Source organism: Capra hircus, chromosome 8, assembly GCF_001704415.2.
Source record: "Capra hircus breed San Clemente chromosome 8, ASM170441v1, whole genome shotgun sequence".
Classification (NCBI taxonomy): Eukaryota; Metazoa; Chordata; class Mammalia; order Artiodactyla; family Bovidae; genus Capra; species Capra hircus.
The window spans coordinates 105,649,249-105,670,724 of record NC_030815.1 but is presented as its reverse complement, the minus strand read 5'-3'; the positions used below and the strand labels follow the sequence as shown (position 1 = coordinate 105,670,724).

The 21,476-nt window shown below is 45.5% G+C and overlaps 1 protein-coding gene across 2 annotated transcripts in view; it reads left to right on the top strand.

Moving 5' to 3' along the window:
* ASTN2 (astrotactin 2) overlaps positions 1-21,476 on the top strand; it is a 1,019,535-nt gene that overhangs the window by 704,660 nt on the left and 293,399 nt on the right. The gene's annotated exons all lie outside the window — the stretch shown is intronic.

Below are 21,476 nucleotides of genomic sequence, written 5' to 3'. Positions count from 1 at the left end.
ATGTTGTACTCTGCATATATGTTAAATAAGCAGGGTGACAGTATACAGCCTTGACGTACTCCTTTTTCTATTTGGAACCAGTCTGTTGTTCCATGTCCAGTTCTAACTATTGCTTCCTGACCTGCATATAGGTTTCTCAAGAGGCAGGTCAGGTGGTCTGGTATTCCCATCTTTCAGAATTTTCCACAGTTTATTGTGATCCACACAGTCAAAGGCTTTGGCATAGTCAAGAAAGCAGAAATAGATGTTTTTCTGGAACTCTCTTGCTTTTTCCATGATCCAGTGGATGTTGGCAATTTGATCTCTGGTTCCTCTGCCTTTTCTAAAACCAGCTTGAACATCTGGAAATTCATGGTTCACGTATTGCTGAAGCCTGGCTTGGAGAATTTTGAGCGTTACTTTACTAGCATGTGAGATGAGTGCAGTTGTGTGGTAGTTTGAGCATTCTTTGGCATTGCCTTCCTTTGGGAATGGAATGAAAACTGACCTTTTCCAGTCCTATGGCCACTGCTGAGTTTTCCAAATTTCCTGGCATATTGAGTGTAGCACTTTCACAGCATCATCTTTCAGGATTTGAAATAGCTCAACTGGAATTCCATCACCTCCGCTAGCTTTGTTCGTAGTGATGCTTTCTAAGGCCCACTTGACTTCACATTCCAGGATGTCTGGCTCTAGGTGAGTGACCACACCATTGTGATTATCTGGGTCATGAAGCTCTTTTTTGTACAGTTCTTCTGTGTATTCTTGCCACCTCGTCTTAATATCTTCTGCTTCTGTTAGGTCCATATCATTTCTATCCTTTATTGAGCCCATCTTTGCATGAAATGTTCCCTTGGTATCTCTAATTTTCTTGAAGAGATCTCTAGTCTTTCCCATTCTGTTGTTTGTCTCTATTTCTTTGCATTAGGCTCTGCTTTAAGTGACTTAGATAGGTTTTAATTGAATATTTAATAGCCTTATTAGTAGGTAATATTAGTCCCTTTTTCAATAAGGATTGAAAGGGAAAATTACTTGTCCAGGGCCACAGCCTTTATTCTCTACCCTCATAAAATTAATAGATATTTCTGTAGAAAATTCAAGCGATATCTTTATAAAAAGAAGGTAAAGACCACCTGCAGTCTTATCTGTCTTCACATTTGTGAACCTGCTTCCAAATGTCCCTTGGTGGTCAGAATCATATTTACATATAGAAAAATGTCTTTAACTGGGATGGCACAGTATATGCTTATTATCTTTTATTTTAAAATATCCCCTAGAGATCTTTCTCTAATTTACAAAGATCAGCTATATGTTTTTAATGCCTGCACAGATTCCATTTCCCAGACTTATAATTCATTTAATCAATCCCCTATTGATAGACATGTAGATATTTTCTGGCTTTTCACCGTCACAAACTATGTTGTGATAAGCATCTTTGTAAATACAGCTGTGCACATTCGAGTGATTGTCTCTTAGGATACATCCTAGAAGCCAAACCTCTTGGGTTAGAGGCAGGCACGTGGAACTGTTGATTCCAGCACCACATAGCCTCAGAAAAGGTTGAGCAGGTTTACACTTCACGTCCCAGGTGCCGTGGCTTAGCCAGAGGGAAGCCAGCTGGTCCTGATTTAGCTCCACTGGTGTTGGGCGCAGGGCGGGGATCGGGGGGAGGTTCAGGCAGCCTTGGAGCTTGGCTGGTCTGGGCTCAGGTTCTGCTGCAGGGGGTGTGGAAGACTGATGAGGGGAAGCAGCACGGGGCTTTCTGTGCAAGGAGAGCTTCATTAGGCTGCTCCACCACATCAGCCGGAGCTCTCAGGTAGAGCGTGGCCTCCGCTCGGAAGGACCACTCCTGGGCTGAATTACCCTAATTCAGCCACATGCTGTCTTGGTGCTCAAATTTGTCATTAGCAAGCGTGCTGTAGAGGTATCTGCATTTCACGCAGCGTCTCTCAAAGATAAAGAGGATTGTTGCAGAACTGTGCCGGGGAAAGGCAGACAGAATTGAAGAGCTGGGGCTCAGAATGCGGAGGTATGCAGAGGACAGAGCAGCCTTTCAGAAGAACTGAGGGGCCAGTGGATGCCTGCATCAGCCCATTGTTATCTTTTACAATTTACTCTGCCATCAACGTCAAATCAAAGGAACAAGGGGTGGTTAAAATGCTCAGGTGCCAAAATCCATGTGAAAAGAAATAATGATATCAGAAACAGTAAATGTAAGTTTGTTGTACTCTGAGCTCGGGAAAGCAGGGCTGAAGTACGGGGATCAGAATTTTTTTTAAGCTTTCTATTTTGTATTGGATAGAGCTGATTAACAAACAACACTGTAATAGGTGGACAGTAGAGGGACTCCGCTGTATGAGTATGTGTATTCATTCTCCCCCAGACTCAAAGGGGGATCAGGATTCTTGAACGACTCAGTGGAGAGCTGAAGAAGTGAATGGATGAGTGGCTTTAGTCCTGAAGTCATCCACTAAAAGAGGTTCTAATTGAGGATTGAATAGAAGTGGTTCAAATGATAGTGGCATCACTCACTAGCTGTCTTTGCAACGTGGGTTTGCTGAGGACACAGAACCTAAGCTCAACCAGCAGAATGTGGATTAGGGAGTGGATTTGGAGTTAGCATGTGTGGAGCAGGCCTGGACAGAAGTTGCAGTGCCCTGGAAGTTCACCCACAGCCTCAGCTGCCCCCATGGGGAGCTCTGGGCTGGAATGGCCGTTTAGCTTGGCCTGAGTTGTTCCCAGATGTCTAATCCTTGCAGGGAGCAGTTGGGGGTTCAGGGCACCCAGGTAGGGGCGGGATCTTGGGCAAGGTGGTTCTTTGGGAGCCAAAGCGGTCCCTGAAAGGGCTGCCCCCAGCCTCTGGTTCTAGCATCTGGGTGACAATGAAAGGGGACCTGGGAGGAGCACCACAGCACTGCAACTCTAGCTGTGCGACCTTAGACCCGCCCTGTCGTTTCTCTGACCAGCTTTCTTATCCATGTAACACAGAGAACCCACGTTATGTAATAGAAAGGCTGGAAAGGAAGAGGGCCTATGAGCGGGGTTGTCCAGAACACTCTTCTGCCTCAAGGGATCCTTAGTAAGTTACATTGTCTTTCCCGTTCCCTTTGGGCTCCCCCTGCAGCCCCCTTGCCTTGCCTGCTGCCATATTTATCTGGTCATTTCTCTCCATCACCCTCACCCCAGACGCCCACTCCCGAGGGCCTCATCCAGTGCTGCGAACATTGTGGAAAGGAGACTATGGCAGCGCTTACTGGAACCTTCTGCAAGCCTGGCTCTGCAAGGCACTTTCTGCAGCCATCATATGCTGTCCCTTCCTCTGTATAACCCTGAGAGCCTGGCATCAGCCACCCCACCCACTAGGAAACTGAGACTCAGGGGGTGAAGTCTCTTGCCCTGGGCCAGTCATACAGTCAGTCGCTGCTAGGGTGGGGCTGAGATGAGAATCCAGGGCCACCTGCCTGACTCCACATTCCCGAACAGACGCAGATGGCGTTTCCTCTCGGCACTCCACCACTGGTGGTGGCACTCTTGCCTATTTTTAGTCTGAGTGATGAGGGTTGCCTAGACAAGTTGAAATTCCAGGTGTTTGAAGGTGGCCTTGAGGGGCTCCCCACCTCCATGCTGCTGGAGGAAAAGACAGGTTGGTACTGATCACAGGAGCTCTGTGCCATAAAGCGTGGCAGACACCGACTGCTGGGCTTCTGTCGAGAAGTTGTGAACAGAGGGTATGCAGACATCTCCAAACCACTGCACTCGGGGGCAGGTTTATACTCTTTTCCAGAAAGGCAAAGGAGAAAAGGAGTCTGTCTTATAAATATATGACTGGTCACTGTGAATGCCGGGGGTGTGTGTGTGTGTTGGGGTGGAGACAGGTTGGTAGAACTGAATGGCTACCCAAGTCAGGTGTCCGATCTGGCAACAGCTATTTATCAGGTGCTGATTTGTGCGACAGACACCATGGTAGGCTTTGCAGAGAGTGGGGAACAAGGCAGCCTGACTCTTCACCCTCACTTCGTTTGTAATCTGGTAGAGAAGGCGACTGCTGGCTGCGTGATCAGTGGGTGTCTACAGAGAAGCAGGAAACTAGCCCCTTAGGGAAGGATCAGTTCAGTTCAGTTCAGTCGCTCAGTCGTGTCCGACTCTTTGCGACCCCATGAATCGCAGCGTGCCAGGCCTCCCTGTCCATCACCAACTCTCAAAGTTTACCCAAACTCATGTCCATTGAGTCAGTGGTGCCATCCAGCCATCTCATCCTCTGTCGTCCCCTTCTCCTCCCGCCCTCAATCTTTCCCAGCATCAGGGTCTTTTCAAATGAGTCAACTCTTCCCATCAGGATGATGTAAAAAGGGAATTAGCTTTGAAACAAAGTAGTCATGGAGTTGAGGCAGTTTTCATTCTGTATCTTTCTCGATGATTGATCCAATTTCTCTGAGCTTCAGTTTCCTCATCTGTGAATGGAGAGGGGAAAAAGTAAAATCTGTGCTTTACAGGATTGTGATAGTTAAATGCCAGTATAGCTAAAGTGGAGACCAGCAAGTTTTCCTGAAAAGGGCTTGTATCTGAGGCCTTTATAGACAGTGAGCTTGGGGAGTTCGTGGCAGTCCAGTGCTTGGGACTCCTCGCTGTCGCTGCTGAGGGCCTGGCTACAGCACCTGGTCAGAGAAGTGAAATCCAAATCCCAAAAGCTGACCAAGAAGGGAAAAAAAGAAAATGAGTCTTGCAGCCGTGGATTTTTTTTTTTAATTGAGGTAACATTGATTTATAACATTGTGCAGGCTTTATGCATCCAGTATTATATTTCTGCTTCTGTGTACGGCACAGCACGCTCACCACCAAAAGTTCAGTCTCCATCATCACCACGGAGCTGGTCCCCTTTCCCCCCTTTACCCTCCCCCACCCTGCCCTTTGATGAGCACTGCTCGGCTGTCTGTGTCCGTGTGTTTGTTTTTCATTTGGTTTGTTCATTTATTTCATTTTTGTTGTTATTTATTAGATTTTTTTTTAATATTCCACATATGAGTGAAGTCATGTGGTGTTTGCCTTTCTCTTCACTTGGGATAACGCCCTCGAAGTCCATGTTGCTGCGAATGGCAAGGTTTCATCCTTTCTGTGGCTGAGCGCTCTTCCATTGTGTGTGTGTGTATACCACATCTGTATCCATCCGTGTGTTGATGGACACTTGGGTTGCTGCCATATCTTGGCCATTTTAAATAACCCTTCAGGGAACACAGGGGTGCATATATCTTTACAGACTAGTGGTTTTTTGGAAAACTATCCAGAAGTGGAATAGTTGATTCGTGTAGTAATTCTGTTCTTAATTTTTTGAGAAACTCCATTCTGTCCTCCATAGTGGGGAAGACCGTGTGACTTTTGTTACAAGTAACAAACTCTGCTGTTGCAGAGAGGAAGCAGCCACAGACAGTGCCTCAGCGAATCCATCCTCCTGCTCGTGACCTGAGTGTTCAGTTCAGTCACTCAGTCGTGTCTGACTCTTTGAGACCCCATGGACTGCAGCACACCAGACTTCCCTGTCCATCACCAACTCCTGGAGTTTGCTCGAACTCATGTCCATCGAGTCAGTGATGCCATCTAACCATCTCATCTTCTGTTGTCCCCAGTGAGCTGTGGGTTTATTCCAATAACACTTTATTTATAAACACTAGGTTTTAAATTTCTTATAATTTTTATATGTCACACAAAATATTCTTTTTTTCCTCGGCTATTTAAGTATGTAAAAACCATTCTTACTTTGTGCCTTGTGCAACAAAACAAGCAGGAGGATAGATTTGGCCTTTGGGCAGTAGTTTGCCAACCTCTGGTCCAAAATACGGAGCCCATGGAGATGCTCAGTGGGTTGGAGTTCACACCCTCTTCCCATTCAAGATAGTAGAGATCCATGGTTTTCAAAGCTCTTGAATGTCAGCCCTTCAGATCAGTCCTCCTGGGAGCCCTGGAAAATAGGCAGCGAGAAGAACAGTATCCCCATTTCAGAGATTCAGGGGATTTCCCAAGTTTACAGACGGTAAGCAGCAAAAGTGAAGCCTCGAGACTCTGCGCTATTGCCTGTCTCTAGTCATCAGGGATGGGGATGAAAGACAGCAGAGTGAAGTGATGATTAGATTTAATAGTACTTCTGTAATTAAATAACTGATAACTAATATTTCTACAGTGCCTTAGACCTTGTAGGTCACTTGGACACACATTATCTCATTTGTTCTTCGCTGAAGCTATTATCAGTAGCTTTTTCATGCTCTGTAAAGTCACAGCGCTGGTGGAAACAGCAAAGCCATGTCTGTACCTGGGGGTGTCTGTCAGGTCCCAGAGAACAGCCCTTCTCCCCTTCTCCATGCTGTATACGAGCCAGGCTGCCTGAAGCTGATGTTCTCAGCAGGCCTCTGACTCACCTCTGCCTGCCACCACCCCACCCCCAGTCTTGCTGCTTGGTCCATTCTCCATGCGGCAGCCAGAGGGGTCTTCCTGATCTGAGCATGTCACTCCTCTGCTCAGAACTGGTCAGCCGTTCCCTGTTATGCCCAGGAGGAAGTCCAGCCTCCTTAGCTGGGTGGACAGCTCTGTGTGATCGGTTTTGAGCCCATCTCTCAAGCTTTGTGGCCATTGCTTTGCCTGGTCCCATCCATTTCTATTGAGTTCCTTGTGTTTCCCTGAGTTCCTTGGGGTTCGTCTTGCCTCCCTGACTGCATATGCCATTCCCTGTATTTAGGATGCTTCATGGCAAATAGATGGGAAAACAGTGGAAACAGTGGCTGACTTTATTTTTGGGGGCTCCAAAATCAGTGTAGATGGTGATTGCAGCCATGAAATTAAAAGATGCTTATTCCTTGAAAGGAAAGTTATGACCAACCTAGATAGCATATTAAAAAGCAGAGACATTACTTTGTCAACAAAGGTCCATCTAGTCAAGGCTATCATTTTTCCAGTAGTCATGTATAGATGTGAGAGTTGGACTATAAAGAAAGCTGAGCACAGAAGAATTGATGCTTTTGAACTGTGGTGTTGGAGAAGACTCTTGAGAGTCCCTTGGCCTGCAAGGAGATCCAACCAGTCCATCCTAAAGGATATGAGTCCTGGGTGTTCATTGGAAGGACTGATGTTGAAGCTGAAACTCTAATACTCTGGCCACCTGATGCGAAGGGCTGATTCATTTGAAAAGATCCTGATGCTGGGAAAGACTGGGGGCAGGAGGAGAAGGGGACGACATAGGATTAGATGGTTGGATGGCATCACCGACTCAATGGACATGGGTTTGGGTGGACTCTGGGAGTTGGTGATGTTTAGGGAGGCCTGGCATGCTGCGGTTCATGGGGTCACAAAGAGTCAGACACAACTGAGCGACTGAACTGAGGATGCTGTTCCGGTTTCTTTGCCTAAAATATTCATCCTTGATGTACACCCGGGGCCTGTCACCTCCTCTAGGAGTCTTCTTGGAACACTCCTCCTCCAGAAAAGTTAGGTGGCCCTCTGCTCTCATCTTTTATCAGAGCCCTCTTTCAGTAGGGGCCGGTTCACAGGTCTGTCTCTCCAGCTAGAATGTGAGTACCCAGCAGAGAGTTGGCACTTCAATAGGCCTTTCGTAGTTACATGAATGAATGAGCGGCTTGATGCGCAAGGGAGGTCTTATTTACCTCTGTGTACTTGGAGCCTAGGTTCATTCCTGGCCCACAGCAGTGAATGTTTGTGGAGTAGGTCAGTGGATGGAGGGGGGGATGGATGCCCCTGCAGATGGGTCGATGATGGGGGAATGAGCCAAGTTCTCCCGGGACCGCACACCGGCCCTGAATGAGCAGCGGCCGTGGGTTGCAGTGGGCAGTTAGTTACCTGTTTCCCAGCGTGCCGGGTACAGGAGGCACCAGCCAGAGCTCTGAGTTCCCAGCCACCCTTCCAGCATCTCAGCACATCTCTTCTTCCCTAAAACTGCTGTGAGGCTGCGCTTCCCCACCTCCGCATCCTCCTCTCCTCCCCCCCACCCCTGAGAGTAGGTTTGGTGTTCCTACAGATGTTTGTATTCTCTGCAGCTGATGAAAATATTCATTATCTTGTTAGCTGCGGCGGAGAAGGAAGTGCGGATCTGCATTTTCCCAGCTAATCAGGGTGGTACAAGCGGTGCCTGTCACCCAGGCCTGCTCCCCGCCAGCCCCACTCCCTTCTGATGCACAGAAGGGGGTTCCCCGCCCGCCCTGCAGTCTCTACCTCCCGCCTCCCCAGACACAGGGTAGATGAGGAAAAGGAACCTTGGAGGCCCAGCCTGTCTGTGCACACTATCAGAGTCCCTTCCCAAGGACCGCGTCTTAATGCATTTCTTTCCTGCTCCACATCCTGCCATGCTCCCAATTCTCAACCAGGTCTGAACTGCCCAGCCTGGCTTTTCCCCTGAAGGTTGGGGCCTTCCATCTCTGTTAAGCTTTATGCCTCACAAAGTACTTTCAAAACCATTAGCTTATTCCATCTGGGCTAGCGCCCTCTAAGACTAGTGTTACCCTGACTTCGGTTTTGTGTTAAGAGGCAACCGAGACTAAATGACTTACCCAAAATAATGTTGCCACTAAGTGACGCTGCCCAGAAAAGCTCCCCCCTGTTTCCCTGTCCAGAGACAGTCTTAAGTCACCCAACACCAACTTTGTCTTAGTGGCGGCCCTCGTCCTGGGTATGACGAAAGCTGGGGCTTTGAGACTGGGTGTACGTCCCAGCCCTGGCAGGGTGGGGAGCCTTCGGCAGTGACCTGGGCAAAAGGTCTGTATCCACAAGATATATACAGGTTGGGAAGGTCCCCTGGAGGAGGAAATGGCAACCCACTCCAGTATTTTTGCCTAGAGAATCCCATGGCCAGAGGAGCCTGGCAGGCTACAGTCCATGGGGTCGCAAAAAGTTGGACATGACTGAGCGACTAATATTTTTATATATAATAATGATGATGATATTGTCTATTCTGGTGAGCTCCTGCATGTGTCCAGAAGTTCCTTCTTATACATTCAGGGAGGTGTCAGGTCTGATACCTGTATCTTGTCTGACAGGTGAAGAAACCAGAGCCAGAGAATGAGAATTCAAAAGAGAATGTCAGACGTTAAACAGACATTTAAATAATGGGCCCAAGGTCGTCCAGCCACCCTTCCAGTCATTTCATAAACACATGGCGAGCGCTTGTATGTGTCAGGCACCATTCTGGATGTTAGTAGCATGGCAGTTAACAAGACAGATAAGGTCCTTGTCCTCGTCCAGCCAACCTTCTGAGAAGGGATGGGATGAGGAGGCAGTTGAGAGAAAGTCAGCACATATTTCTGGAGGTCGTGAGGGATATGAGGGAAAATAAAGCAGGGTAAGGAAGTGGAAAGTTTTCCTTCACAGGAGGTAGTCCTGGCAGGCTTCTTGGAGGAGGTGACAGTAAGAGAGAGGCCTGAATGAAGTCAAGGGAAATAGCGGAGCAGACAGAAGGAGCAGGAGGTCTCCTGATATCTCACAGGCCAGCTCGCAGACTCAGTGCAGAAGAGCATGGTGGTTAAAAGGGCACCAGAAGCAGCAGAACACTAGCTGTAGCATCAGTCTTACGCCCCAGGAGCCATGTGACCACAGCAGATCCCTTAGCCTCCTTAAGCCTCTGGGCCCTGGTCTGCACATTGCACGCAATCATAGTACCTTCCTCACGAGGCGGTTGCAAGATTTCGAGGGATGACGCACGTACAGCTCTTCATATTGTGTCTGGGTGATGTCCGTGCTCAATAAATCAGCTACTATTACTGTGTTAGGCTCAAAGTCTAGGAAGTCATGGTTTTTCTCACACATCCTTCCCCTCTTGCTACTTCAGTGACACGTTTATCCAGCATTCACTGAGCCCACGCTCCAGAGCAGGGACTATGGTAGGTATTAAGAATGCGATAGCTCACTTATTGAACAAGCAGTTGCTTGAGTATCCACTGGTCCAGGTCCTAGGGATCCAGAGGTGAGTAATACAGACACAGGTCCTGCTCTGTAAACATCCGCCTGTGCTCTGAGGCTCCAGATTCTCCTGTCTCCAAGCTGTCCTCTGACCCCAGAGCAAGCGCCAAGGCCACAGTCGCCAATAGGATTGCTATTGTCATTGAGTCGCTAAGTCAGGTCTGACTCTTTGCAGCCCCATGGACAGCCTGCCAGACTCCTCTGTCCATGGGATTTCCCAGGCAAGAATCCTGGAGTGGGTTGCCATGCCCTCCTCCACAGGATCTTCCCAACTCAGGGATCGAACCTGGATCTCCTGCATTAGCAGTCAAATTCTTTACTGCTGAGCCAACAGGGAAGCCCACCAATAGGGTACCTGTGTATGAATCAGTACAGGGACCCTCCTCTGGGCATAGGCATTGAGCTTGGCTTACAGAGAAGGCTGAATTTCACCTTCTATCCACCTTCTCAGCAGTGATATGATGTACAAAATCATGTGTGAGAGTCCTGGAGAGATCCCCTACTCCCACTCATGGTAACCCATCAATGGACAAGGCTCTTCTGGCCCAGCAGAGGTCAGAGCATCCCTGGACCAGATCTGACATCTTGGTGTAAGCGGTTCCCAAAGGAGGAGAGTGCTCTGTGTCCCTTATTACACCAGTGATCCCTGGGAGCTGGCCCACATCTGCCCGTAACTGAGCCCTGGACTCAGCATGATGCCAGCACACGCTGCTCAGTAGACAACAATGTGGGCTGGGAGGAGGAGCCCCCCGCCATAGGTCAGGACATACCACAAGCTGCAGCTGTCTGGACAATGTGGGCTGGGAGGAGGAGCCCCCGCCATAGGTCAGGACATACCACAAGCTGCAGCTGTCTGGACAGAGCCCTTTCGCTGTGCCACAGCAGACTTCCCCTTTCCATCATTATTCACAACAGCAGCATCAGAACTTATTACACGTTTACTAACTTCTCTGGTGGCTCAGATGGTAAAGAATCTGCCTGCAGTTCAGGAGACCCACATTTGATCCCTGGCTCGGGAAGATCCCCTAAAGAAGAGAATGACAACCCACTCTAGTATTTTTTGCCTGGAGAATTCCATGGACAAAGGAGCCTTGTGAGTTACGGTCCATGGGGCCCCAAAATCAGACTGAGTCTTTTCACTTTTCACCTACTGCCTTCTAGGAACTCTTCTCAGAGATCTACATGTGTTATTTCTTTCATCTTGCAGCACCCCAATAAGAGAGGTGGTTTTCTTGTCCCCATTTCACAGATGAAGAAGCTGAGGCACACTGGGAGGACTTGGCTCGACTTTGAGGCTTCTTCCAGGACTGACGTTCACTAGCTTTTTGATTCTGCTGTTCTTCCATTCATTCTTTGAACAGATTATTGCTGAGCACCTGACCTTATGTCAGGGACTGCTATGGGTGCTGCATGCGTTTATTTTTTTATTCATTTAATCCTAACAGAATGGTAGACTACAGCTTTCATGATTCATTCTGCAAATGAGGAAGCAAAGACTCCTTAGGCCCCTCAGCCTTCTCTTTTGGACACCTCCTATGCTGGGGGCCTTGTCCCGTGTTCTGGGGAGACAGTGGTGTGAACTGAGGAGACAGATCTCCTACAGTAACCAAGGGTGGAATTGAAGGACAGCGCCAACCAAAGGATGAACCCTACAGCCTACCACGCAAAGACTGGCCTCTCTTTGAGGGGCCTTGCCAGCAAACACAGATGGGGGCCTGGTGACATTATGTCCCATCTTCCCTAAAACCACCGTAAAAACCCCATCCTCAGCCAGTCAAATGGCCCTCTCCACCCTCCATTTCTGACCCGCAACCACCTACACATCCCACTCCCCGAGCCATGGGAGCACCCTGCAGCCCCCATGCCCAGCACACTCCCAGTGGGCCAGGAGCCTCCTGTGGCTTCCTAATTGAGTTCACACGTGCCAAAAGGAGAAATAGCATCACAGATGCGGCCGCAAATTCCAGCTAATTAGCCATCTGGTCTGGATTGCTGGCAGAGCGGGAAGGCACCCCAGGCAAGTGCCCGGTTGCTTGGTTTCCTATGGAGAGGAGGACTCAGGTATGTCACCAGCTTCTCCCACAGAAGGACACAGAAGCTCTGAGCTTCCCACCCCCTGCCGGGAGTCCTCCCATCTGTCCTCTCACCAGGAGCTGCCCTGGGGCGGAAGTCCTCACAAGATGGAAGGAGGGAGTCTGGTCTCATAGGTCAGGGAACACCTGAGCCCATTTGAGACGTAGTGTAGGTGGCCGCATGCCATCTCTAGGTGTAAGACGTGGAGAGACAGGCTTCGTTGGTGTGACACCACGTGATAGAGTGGACAGCACCTTGGAAACCTGGGCCTGAATCCCACAGTTGTCACTGATGAGCTATGTGACCTTGACCAAGTTGCTTTAACCTCTCTGAAGTTAAGCTGCTTGAGACTTCCCTTAAGTGCCAAATGGCAGGATTTGATGTTAGTAATGACCATGCTTTTTTTTATTATTATTATTCTAAGCATCTCATAGATACAGATACTAATGAATGAGAGAAGGAAGTAGTCAATACAAATTAATTGGTGCCAGAGCTACACACCAGACCGTGGTCTGTGAAGTTCCTTTTTGGCCTTGAGAAAAGGAAATCAGGTGCACTCAGAATTTCTGCAGAAACTAGCACAGTTAATAGCAATTATTACTATTATCTAGGCTTCTCAGATGGCAATAATGGTAAAGAATCCACCTGTCAATGCAGAAGACTTAAGAGACATGGGTTCAGTCCCTGGGCCAGGAAGATCCCTGGAGGAGGGCATGCCAACCCACTCCAGTATTCTTGCCTGGGAATCCCATGGACAGAGGAGCCTGGCAGGCTACGGTCCAGAGGGTCTCAAAGAGTCAGACGTGACTGACGTGACTTAGCATGCACTGTTACCAATTGGGATCATAAAAAACAACTTTATTCCAGCAAATGTGTTCTTCATTTTACCTATATCATTCAAAATCCTCAAAACAATCCTAGAGGACTCTCAGTTTGAGCCCCATACACTGATCAGGAAATTGAAATTTAAATGGGTTGCATAGCATGCTCAAAATCACGTAGATAAGTTCTTTTGGAGTGGGAATTCAAACTTGATTCTAGCTGACAGAAAAGCCTTGCCTCTCAGAGTTCCTGCAAATGTTGCTCTTATTTGGGCAGAAAAGTGGTTAAGTGGCTGTCTGGCTTCTGCTTGAGAGCTGGGTGGCTTTGGAGAAGCAGAGTGTGTGTACCAAACTAATGCAAACATTGTATTTATCTGAGAAAGTGTGCATATCTATTTCATATGGCTGCCATAACAAATTACTGTTATATACTTAGTGGTTAAAACCACATACATTTATTCTCTCACTGTCTAGAGGCCAGAAAATCCAGACTGAGTCTTGTGAGGTTAAAAGTGAGATGTTACGAGGAATTCCTTTTAGAGGCTGCTGGGGGAATCCGCTGCTGTCTCTTCCAGCTGCTGGCATTCCTTGGCTTGTGGCCACATCACTCCAATCTCCCTTTCCACCTCTATATCCCCTTCTGCCCCTTTGGTGGGCATATCGCTCTGCTTTCCTTTTATAGAGACATGTGTGTGATGGCATTTAGGGCACACCAGATGATCCAGGATAATCTCCCAGTTTTAAGATCTTTTAAGTGGATGGAGAGATTGGATCAAGGGCCTCTTCCTCTCAGAAGTCCCTTTCACTGTATAAAGTGCTGGCTTCCCAGAACTGCCATACAAAAATAGCACAGATGGGGTGGCTTAAACAACAGAATTTTATTTTTTGTAGTTCTGGAGGCTAGAGTCCAAGATCAAGGTGTCAGCTGGTTTGGTTTCCTCTGGGGCCTCTCTGTCTGGCTTTGGATGGCCACCTTCGCCCTGGGACCCCACAGGGTCTTCCTTACGTATTCCTAGTGTTCCCATGTGTCCAAGATTCCTCTTCTGATAGGACACCAATCATATCAGATTGAGCCTGGCCTAATGCCCCATTTTAACATAATCACTTCTTTAGAAGTCTCATCTTCAAATACAGACATATCCTGAAATTCTGGGGGGTGCTGCAAAATTTCAATATGTAGAAGTCTGTGTCTATCCCAATCCTTTATGTATTGGAGTCACACTAGTTAAAACAGATAACTAACAAGGGCCTCCTGTATAGCACCAGGAACTCTCAATACTTTGCATTCACCTGTATGGAAGAAAGAATCCGAAAAAGAGTGGATGTATGTAGATGTATAAAATAACTGATTCAGATTTCCCTGGTGGCTCAGTGATAAAGCATTTGCCTGCCAATGTAGGAAGTGTGGGTTTGATCCCTAAGTCAGGTAGATCCCCTGCAGAAGGAAATGGCAACCCACGCCAGTATTCTTGCCTGGGAAACCCCATGGACAGGGGAGACTGGTGAACGGCAATCCATGGGTGGTAAAAGAGTTGGATACAGCTTAGCGGCAAAACAACAATAACTGATTCACTTTGCTGTGTGGCAGAAACCCGACATTGTTAATCAACTATACTCCAATAACAATTTAAAATATATATATGTGTGTGTGTATATATATGTGTATGTATATATATGAACTACGTATGTATGTAGTTCATGAGGTTCTCACGGCAAGTATGCTGGGGTGGTTTGCCATTCTCTACTCCAGTGGATCACGCTTTGTCAGAACCTCTCTGCTATGACCCGTCTGCCTTGGGTGGCCCTGCACAGCATGGCTCATAGCTTCATTGAGTTACGCAAGTCCCTTCGCCACAAAGCAGTGATCCTTGAAGGGGATCAAGAGATCAATATGAGATGGAAAGAATACACAGAAGAACTGTATAAAAAAGATCTTAATGAACCAGATTACTGTGATGGTGTGGTTAGTCCCCCAGAGCCAGACATTCTGGAGTGGGAAGACAAGCAGGGCTTAAAAAGCACTGCTGTTAATAAACCTAGTGGATGCGATGAAATTCCAGCAGAACTATTCAAATCCCTAAAGGACGATACCATCAAGGTTTTGCATTCCTTGTGTCAGCAAATCTGGAAGAAGACTCGGTAGTGGCCACAGGACTGGAAAATGTCAGTCCTAATGCCAATTCCCAAGAAGGGTAGTATCAAAAAATGTGCTAACCATTGAACAGTCTCACTCATCTCCTATGTTAGTAAGGTCATGCTTAAAATCTTGCATGCTAGGCTTCAGCATTATGCAAACCAAGAACTTCCAGATGGCCAAGCTGAGTTTAGGAAAGAACGAGGAACTAGAGATCAAATTGCCAACATTCGCTGGATTATAGAGAAAGCAAGGGAATTTCAGAGAAAACATCTATCTCTGTTTCATCGGCTACACTAAAGCCTTTAACTGTGTGGATCATGGCAAACTGTGGAGGGCTCCTAGGGAGATGGGAATACCAGAACTCCTAACCTGTCTCCTGAGAAACCTGCATGCAGGTCAAGAAGCAACAGTTATAGTCCTGGCTGGAACAACTGATTGGCTCACAACTGAGAAAGGAATATGGCAGGGCCATCTGCTGTCACCCTCTTTGTTTAACCTATATGCTGAGACACATCATGAGAAATGCTGGGCTGGATGAGTTCCAAGCTGAAATCAAGATAGACGGGAGAAACATCAACAGCCTCAGATATGCAGATGATACCACTCTAATGGTAGAAAGCGAAGAGGAACTAAAGAGCCTCTTGATGAGGGTGAAGGAGGAAAGTGACAGAGCTGGCTTAAATCTAAATATTAAAAAAACTAAGATCATGGCATCCGGCCCCATTACTGCATGGCAAACAGAAGGGGAAAAGGTGGAAGCGGTGACGATTTCCTCTTCTTGGGCTCCAAAATCACTGTGGACAGTGACTGCAGCCATGAAATCAGAAGACAGTTGCTTCTTGGCAGGAAAGCGATGGCAAACCTAGACAGTGTGTTGAAAAGCAGAGACATTACTCTGCCGACAAAGGTCCGTATAGTCAAGGCTATGATCTTCCCAGTGGTCACATACGGTTGTGAGAGCCGGACCATAAAGAAGGCAGAACACTGAAGAATTGATAGCCTTCCAACTGTGGTGCTGGACAAGACTCCTGAAAGTCCCTTGGGCTGCAAGGGGATCAAACCAGTCAATCTTAAGGAAGATCAACCCTGAATATTCACTGGAAGAACTGATGCTGAAGAAGAAGCTCTAGTATTTTGCTCATCTGATGCAAACAGACGACTCATTGAAAAAGTCCCTGATGCTGGGAAAGATGGAGGGCAGAAGGAGAAGAAGGCACCAGAAGATGAGATGGCTGGACCACATCACTGATGCAATGAACATGAACTTGTGCAAACTCCGGGAGATGGTGAGGGACAGGGAGGCAGGGCGTGCTGCAGTCCATGGCGTCTCAGAGTCGGACACGACTGAGTGCCTGAACATCAAAAACAACATGTGTATATAATGTTGAGTGGAGACACAGTTCAGCCCATAATATAAGGTAACATTTCCCAGAAATTAGAACCTGGCTGTCTTTGGGGGCCATTATTTAGCCTAGTACTTTTTAATTTAAATGAAGCCAGGGGAGCTGGGGCCATAGCTGGGGCACCTGGGCTTGACATTGAAACTGAAAATAAGAAGCAGGGGGTGGGGGCACAGATATGAACACAAAGCCAATAACCAGGATGTTACTGGAAGCAGAAGTGTTTGGGTCGGGACTTGCGGCTCAGAATGAAGGCTCTGGGTGATGAGCACATGCCCCAGTTCTGTTCTAGCATGGTATTTTTGGTGCTTCCAGGTGGCACTAGTGGTAAAGAACCTGCCTGCTAATGCAGGAGGCTTAAGAGACTTGGGTTGGATCCCTGCGTCGGGAAGATCCCCTGGAGGAGGGCATGGCAGTTCACTTCAGTATTCTTGCCTGGAGACTCCCATGGACAGAGGAGCCTGGTGGGCTATAATCCAGAGGGTCTCAAAGGGTCAGACACAACTGAAGCAACTTTACACGCACGCACGTGGTATTTCTGGATGGAAGGGTGGGCTTGGTGGGTTAAGGAATAACAGAGGGAGGAAGCGAGGCTGATTTCTCATGTCAAGGTTAATGTGCAGAATTTCACACCAGCTGCAGAGGTTAGACTAGGGAACCACTTCTCCCAGGATGATAAAGTAGAGCAGATTGCAGAATTTATTAGGTAATTGAACTGAACAACTTCTAAATGTACTTCCCAGCCTTAAAGTCTCTACTTGAAAACAGGAGTCAGCCAACTTCTTTTCTGAAAGGCCCAGGTAGCATATATTTTCAGCTTTGTGGGCCATACAAGTTCTGATGGCAACTTCCAGACTCTGCCATTTTATCATGAAAGCAGCAACAGATAATATAAATAAATGAAGGGGGGGGGGTCTGTGTTCCAGCTAAATGTTACTTCTACAAGTAGGAGGTAGGGGGCGGGACTGATGAACTGGAAGATTAGGACTGACGTAAATATAGCTATTTTCACATAGCTAGTGTGAAAATAGCTAGCTAGTGGGAACCTGCTGCATAGCACAGCGAGCTCAGCTCGGTGCTCTGTCTAGGTCTAGAGGGATGCAATGAGGGGGCGGGAGAGAGGGAGGTCCAAGAGAGTGGGGATATATCTAAGCATATCGCTGCTTCACTTCATTGCGCAGCAGAGACTAATACTACATTGTAAAGCAACTGAGACCCAAATTAAAAATAAAAAAGTAAGTGGGGGCAAGGTAGACTAGAAAGCTGTCATCTGCCAACCTCTGCTGTATAACAATACAGTTTCATAAACAACTATCTGCCTATGCGTATTTTATCATTATTTTAATTAATAGATAATTTTAAAGCAGTTTTAGATTTATAGAAAAATGAAATAGGAAGTTCCTAGTACCTGTTACCCTCAATATTCCCTAACATATGATTTCTCCTATTATTAATATCTCATATTAAGGTGGTATATATGTGACAACTGATGGCCTGATATTGATGCAATGCTATTAACTACAGCCCACAATTTATTTTGTGTTGTACAGTTCTTGGCGTTTTGACAAATGCATAATGTCATGTGTCTACCATTATAGTATGATACAGAATAGTTTCACCATCCTAAAAATCCCCCGGAACACCTATTCATCCCTCCACCTCACTCCCTGAACTCCTGGCAACTACTGATCTTTGTAACTGTCTTCAGCGTTTTACCTTTCCAAAATGTCATGTTGTTGGAATCATGCAGCCTCTTCTGACTCGCTACTCTCAGGTAGCAACATGCATTTAAAATTTTTCCACGTTTTTTGGTGACTTGATGACTCATTTATTTTTATCGCTGAGAGCAGCCCCATCATATGGGTGCACCACGTTTTTTTATCTAGTCATTTACTGGAGGATAACTCGGTTGCTTCCAAACTTATCAAGGATGAATAAGGTCACCATCAGCATTCGTGGGCAGGGTTTTGTTTAGACATAAGGTTTCCGTTCATCTTAGTAAATATAAAGAAACACAATGGCTTCATCACAAACCGCCTAACTGCCTTTTAAAGCTGCTGTTCCATCTTCCATTCCCACCAGTGATGAACTCTCCCTGCGGCTCCATCCACATGCTCACCAGCCTTTGATGAAGTCAGTGTTTTCAATTTTGGCCACTGTAATAGCTGTGTCATTATTTTTACTCACAGTTCCAGAATGGCACGTGCTGTGCGTCTGTTCATGTGCCTATTTGCTGTCTGTATGAGTTCTTTGGGTACGTGCCTGTTCAGCTCTTTTGTCACTTGTTAAATCTGGTTGTTTGTTTTCTTACTGTGGAATTTTAAGTTTTCTCTGTATAATTTGGACAGAATTCTTTTCTTTTTGGATGTAAGTGTTTTATCCGATACGTGTTTTATGATTTTTTTCTCCCATACCATAGATTATTTTTTTGTTCTCTTTAAGAGTGTCTTTCACAGAGCAGAAGTTCTTAATTTTCATAAAATCCAACTAATTTTTTTTCTTTAATGGATCATACTTTCTATGTTTTATCTAAAAACTCATCACTAAACACAAGATCACCAAGATTTTTCTCCTACGTTGTCTTCTAGAAGTTTTATAGTTTCGTGTTTTAAATTTATGTCTATGATTAATTTGGGGTCAGTTTTTGTAAAACGTGTAAAGTCTGTGTCTAGATTTTTTTTTTTTGCGTGTTTATTTGTTCCAACTCCCTTTTTTGAAAACACTGTCTTTTCTCTATTGAATTCCTTTTGCTTCTTTGTCAAATCTCAGTTGATTGATAGATTTGTGTGGCCCGATTTCTGTGTTCTCTGTTCTAGTCCCTGATCTATACTTGGTCGCCTATTTCACCAAAACAATATTGTCTCAATTAATGTAGATTTATAGTAAGTCTTACAGTTGGATAATATCACTTCTCTGACTCTGTTTTTCTCCTTCAGTTTTATATTCTGGGTTTTTGGCCTTTCCAGATAAGATTTAGAATGAGTTTGTCGGCCTCTACAAAATAACTTCTTGGGATTGCATTGAATCTATAGATCAACTTGGGAAAACCTGACATTTCGACAACACTGAACATGAACATAAATATCTTTCCTTTTATTTAGATCTTTAATTTCTTTCATCAGTGTTTTATAGTTTCCTCATATAGATCTTATACATATCTTGTTAATTTGTACCTAAGCATTTCATTTTTGGGTGCCAGTGTAAATGGTATTGTGTTTTTAATTTCAAATCCCAAATGTTCATTGCTGGCATATTGGAAATAATTACATTTTTGTAGATTAACTTTATATCCTGTAACTCTGGCATAATTGCTCATTAGTTCTAGGAATGTTTGTTGCTGCTTTTGATTCTTTTGGACTTTCTACTGTATATTATTGAAAACGACAAATTACATTCCTAGTAATAATAATGATTGTTAAGAGTGCATAGCATGAGGAACCGTGTGCATCCCACGGTGCGCCATTACCATGCATTTAATCCCACAACTTAGAGTCACCAGTACTGTTACTTAGTCCCCACTACAAATGAGGAGATTGAAATTTAATAAAGTGTGGCAGTTTATTTACAATTGTAAAAGACAGGGAAAGCAAGACTTAAACGTGGTCCTTCTTACTAGGAAATAAATGATAATCATAGTAACTGCCACTCAGTTAAACATATACCCAGCGGTTTATGCCTTTGATCTTTGTAATTGAGTCTATCAAAGCTGATACTATCATGATCTGCATTTTACAAGTGAGGTAACTGAGGCTCCTGAAATGAAATAACTTTCCCAGGATCACATACCTATTAAGAGATGGAGTTTAAGATCCATCCTCAATGCATGTAGGTACAGTTGTTGCAGGGAAACCCGAGTCTCAGCATAACCATGTGATTGCATATGACAGTGTGATCAGTAATTAACAAGGTTGAAAGGTAGATCCAGGGTCTTTGAAACTGAATTGAATTACATTTTGATGTCAGATTTTGAAAAGGCCAAAAAGTGTGCTCATTAACTAGATTTTTGTTTTCCTGGGTCCCTTTAAAATTTTGACATCCATTGGTTTTTAGGGAGCACTTAGATGCCACTTCTGACTGTCCTATAACAGTGTGCACTTTGCCTTGGTTATCATGTAGACTAGCTAATGTCCACACTGGCTGGGTTCGGGATTTGGCTGCAACTGATGTCAGATGTGTTGGGAGTTGAAAATGAAGGAACGTGAAAGATGGTTAGGGCTCCTCATTAGCTCAGTGTTGCAGGAAGTACGTGCACATGTTGCTGCCTCTCTACTGCCTTTGGGTGTTTTTCCCTCCATTACTAATGACTAATAAAAAAAAAGGGAATGAGAAAGAGGAGAGAGAGCAAACAAGAAAGCAGTCGCTGTTAGATTTTTCTTCTACAGTAGTAGTTTTCTCATTTTGCAAAGCTCATTAGAGACGGCTGTATGGGAAGACTTCTAAGATACCCTAGGGGGATTGGGAAAGAAAAGGGAAGTAGAAACTTTCAAAGATGTGACCCCAGCCACAAATTCACATCAGAACCAGCTATTCTGAGGTCACATGTTCAGATTCCAAAGGGTACCTCATGGCTTGGATTTAAAAAAAAAAATAGTTTTCCCTCTCTGACTACTACCAGAAATGATGTTATGATGAATGCATTGATACTGTGTGGTCAGTTCAAATGTGCCTCCGATTTTTTTCCTATCTTTTGCTCTAAGTTTGAAGCATCTTCTTTTTTAAAAAATTATTTTATATTAGAGTATAGTTGATTGCCAAAGTTGTATTAGTTTCAGGTGTACAGCAAAGTGATTCAGTTATATTTATATATATACACACACACATATATTTATTCTTTTTCAGATTAATACTGAGTAGAGTATTACTGAGTGGAGTTCCCTGTGCCATAAAGTAGGTCCTTACTGATAACCAGTTTTGTATATAGTGGTGTGTATATGCTAATCCCAGCCTCCTGATTTATCCCCCTTCCCACCTTTCCTCTTTGGCAAGTTTGTTTCCTATGTTTGTGAGTCTGTTTCTGTTTTATCAATAAGTTCATTTGTATCACTTTCTTAGACTCCGCATATAACTGATAGCACAGCTGTTTGTCTTTTCTCTGACTTGCTTCACTTAGAACCA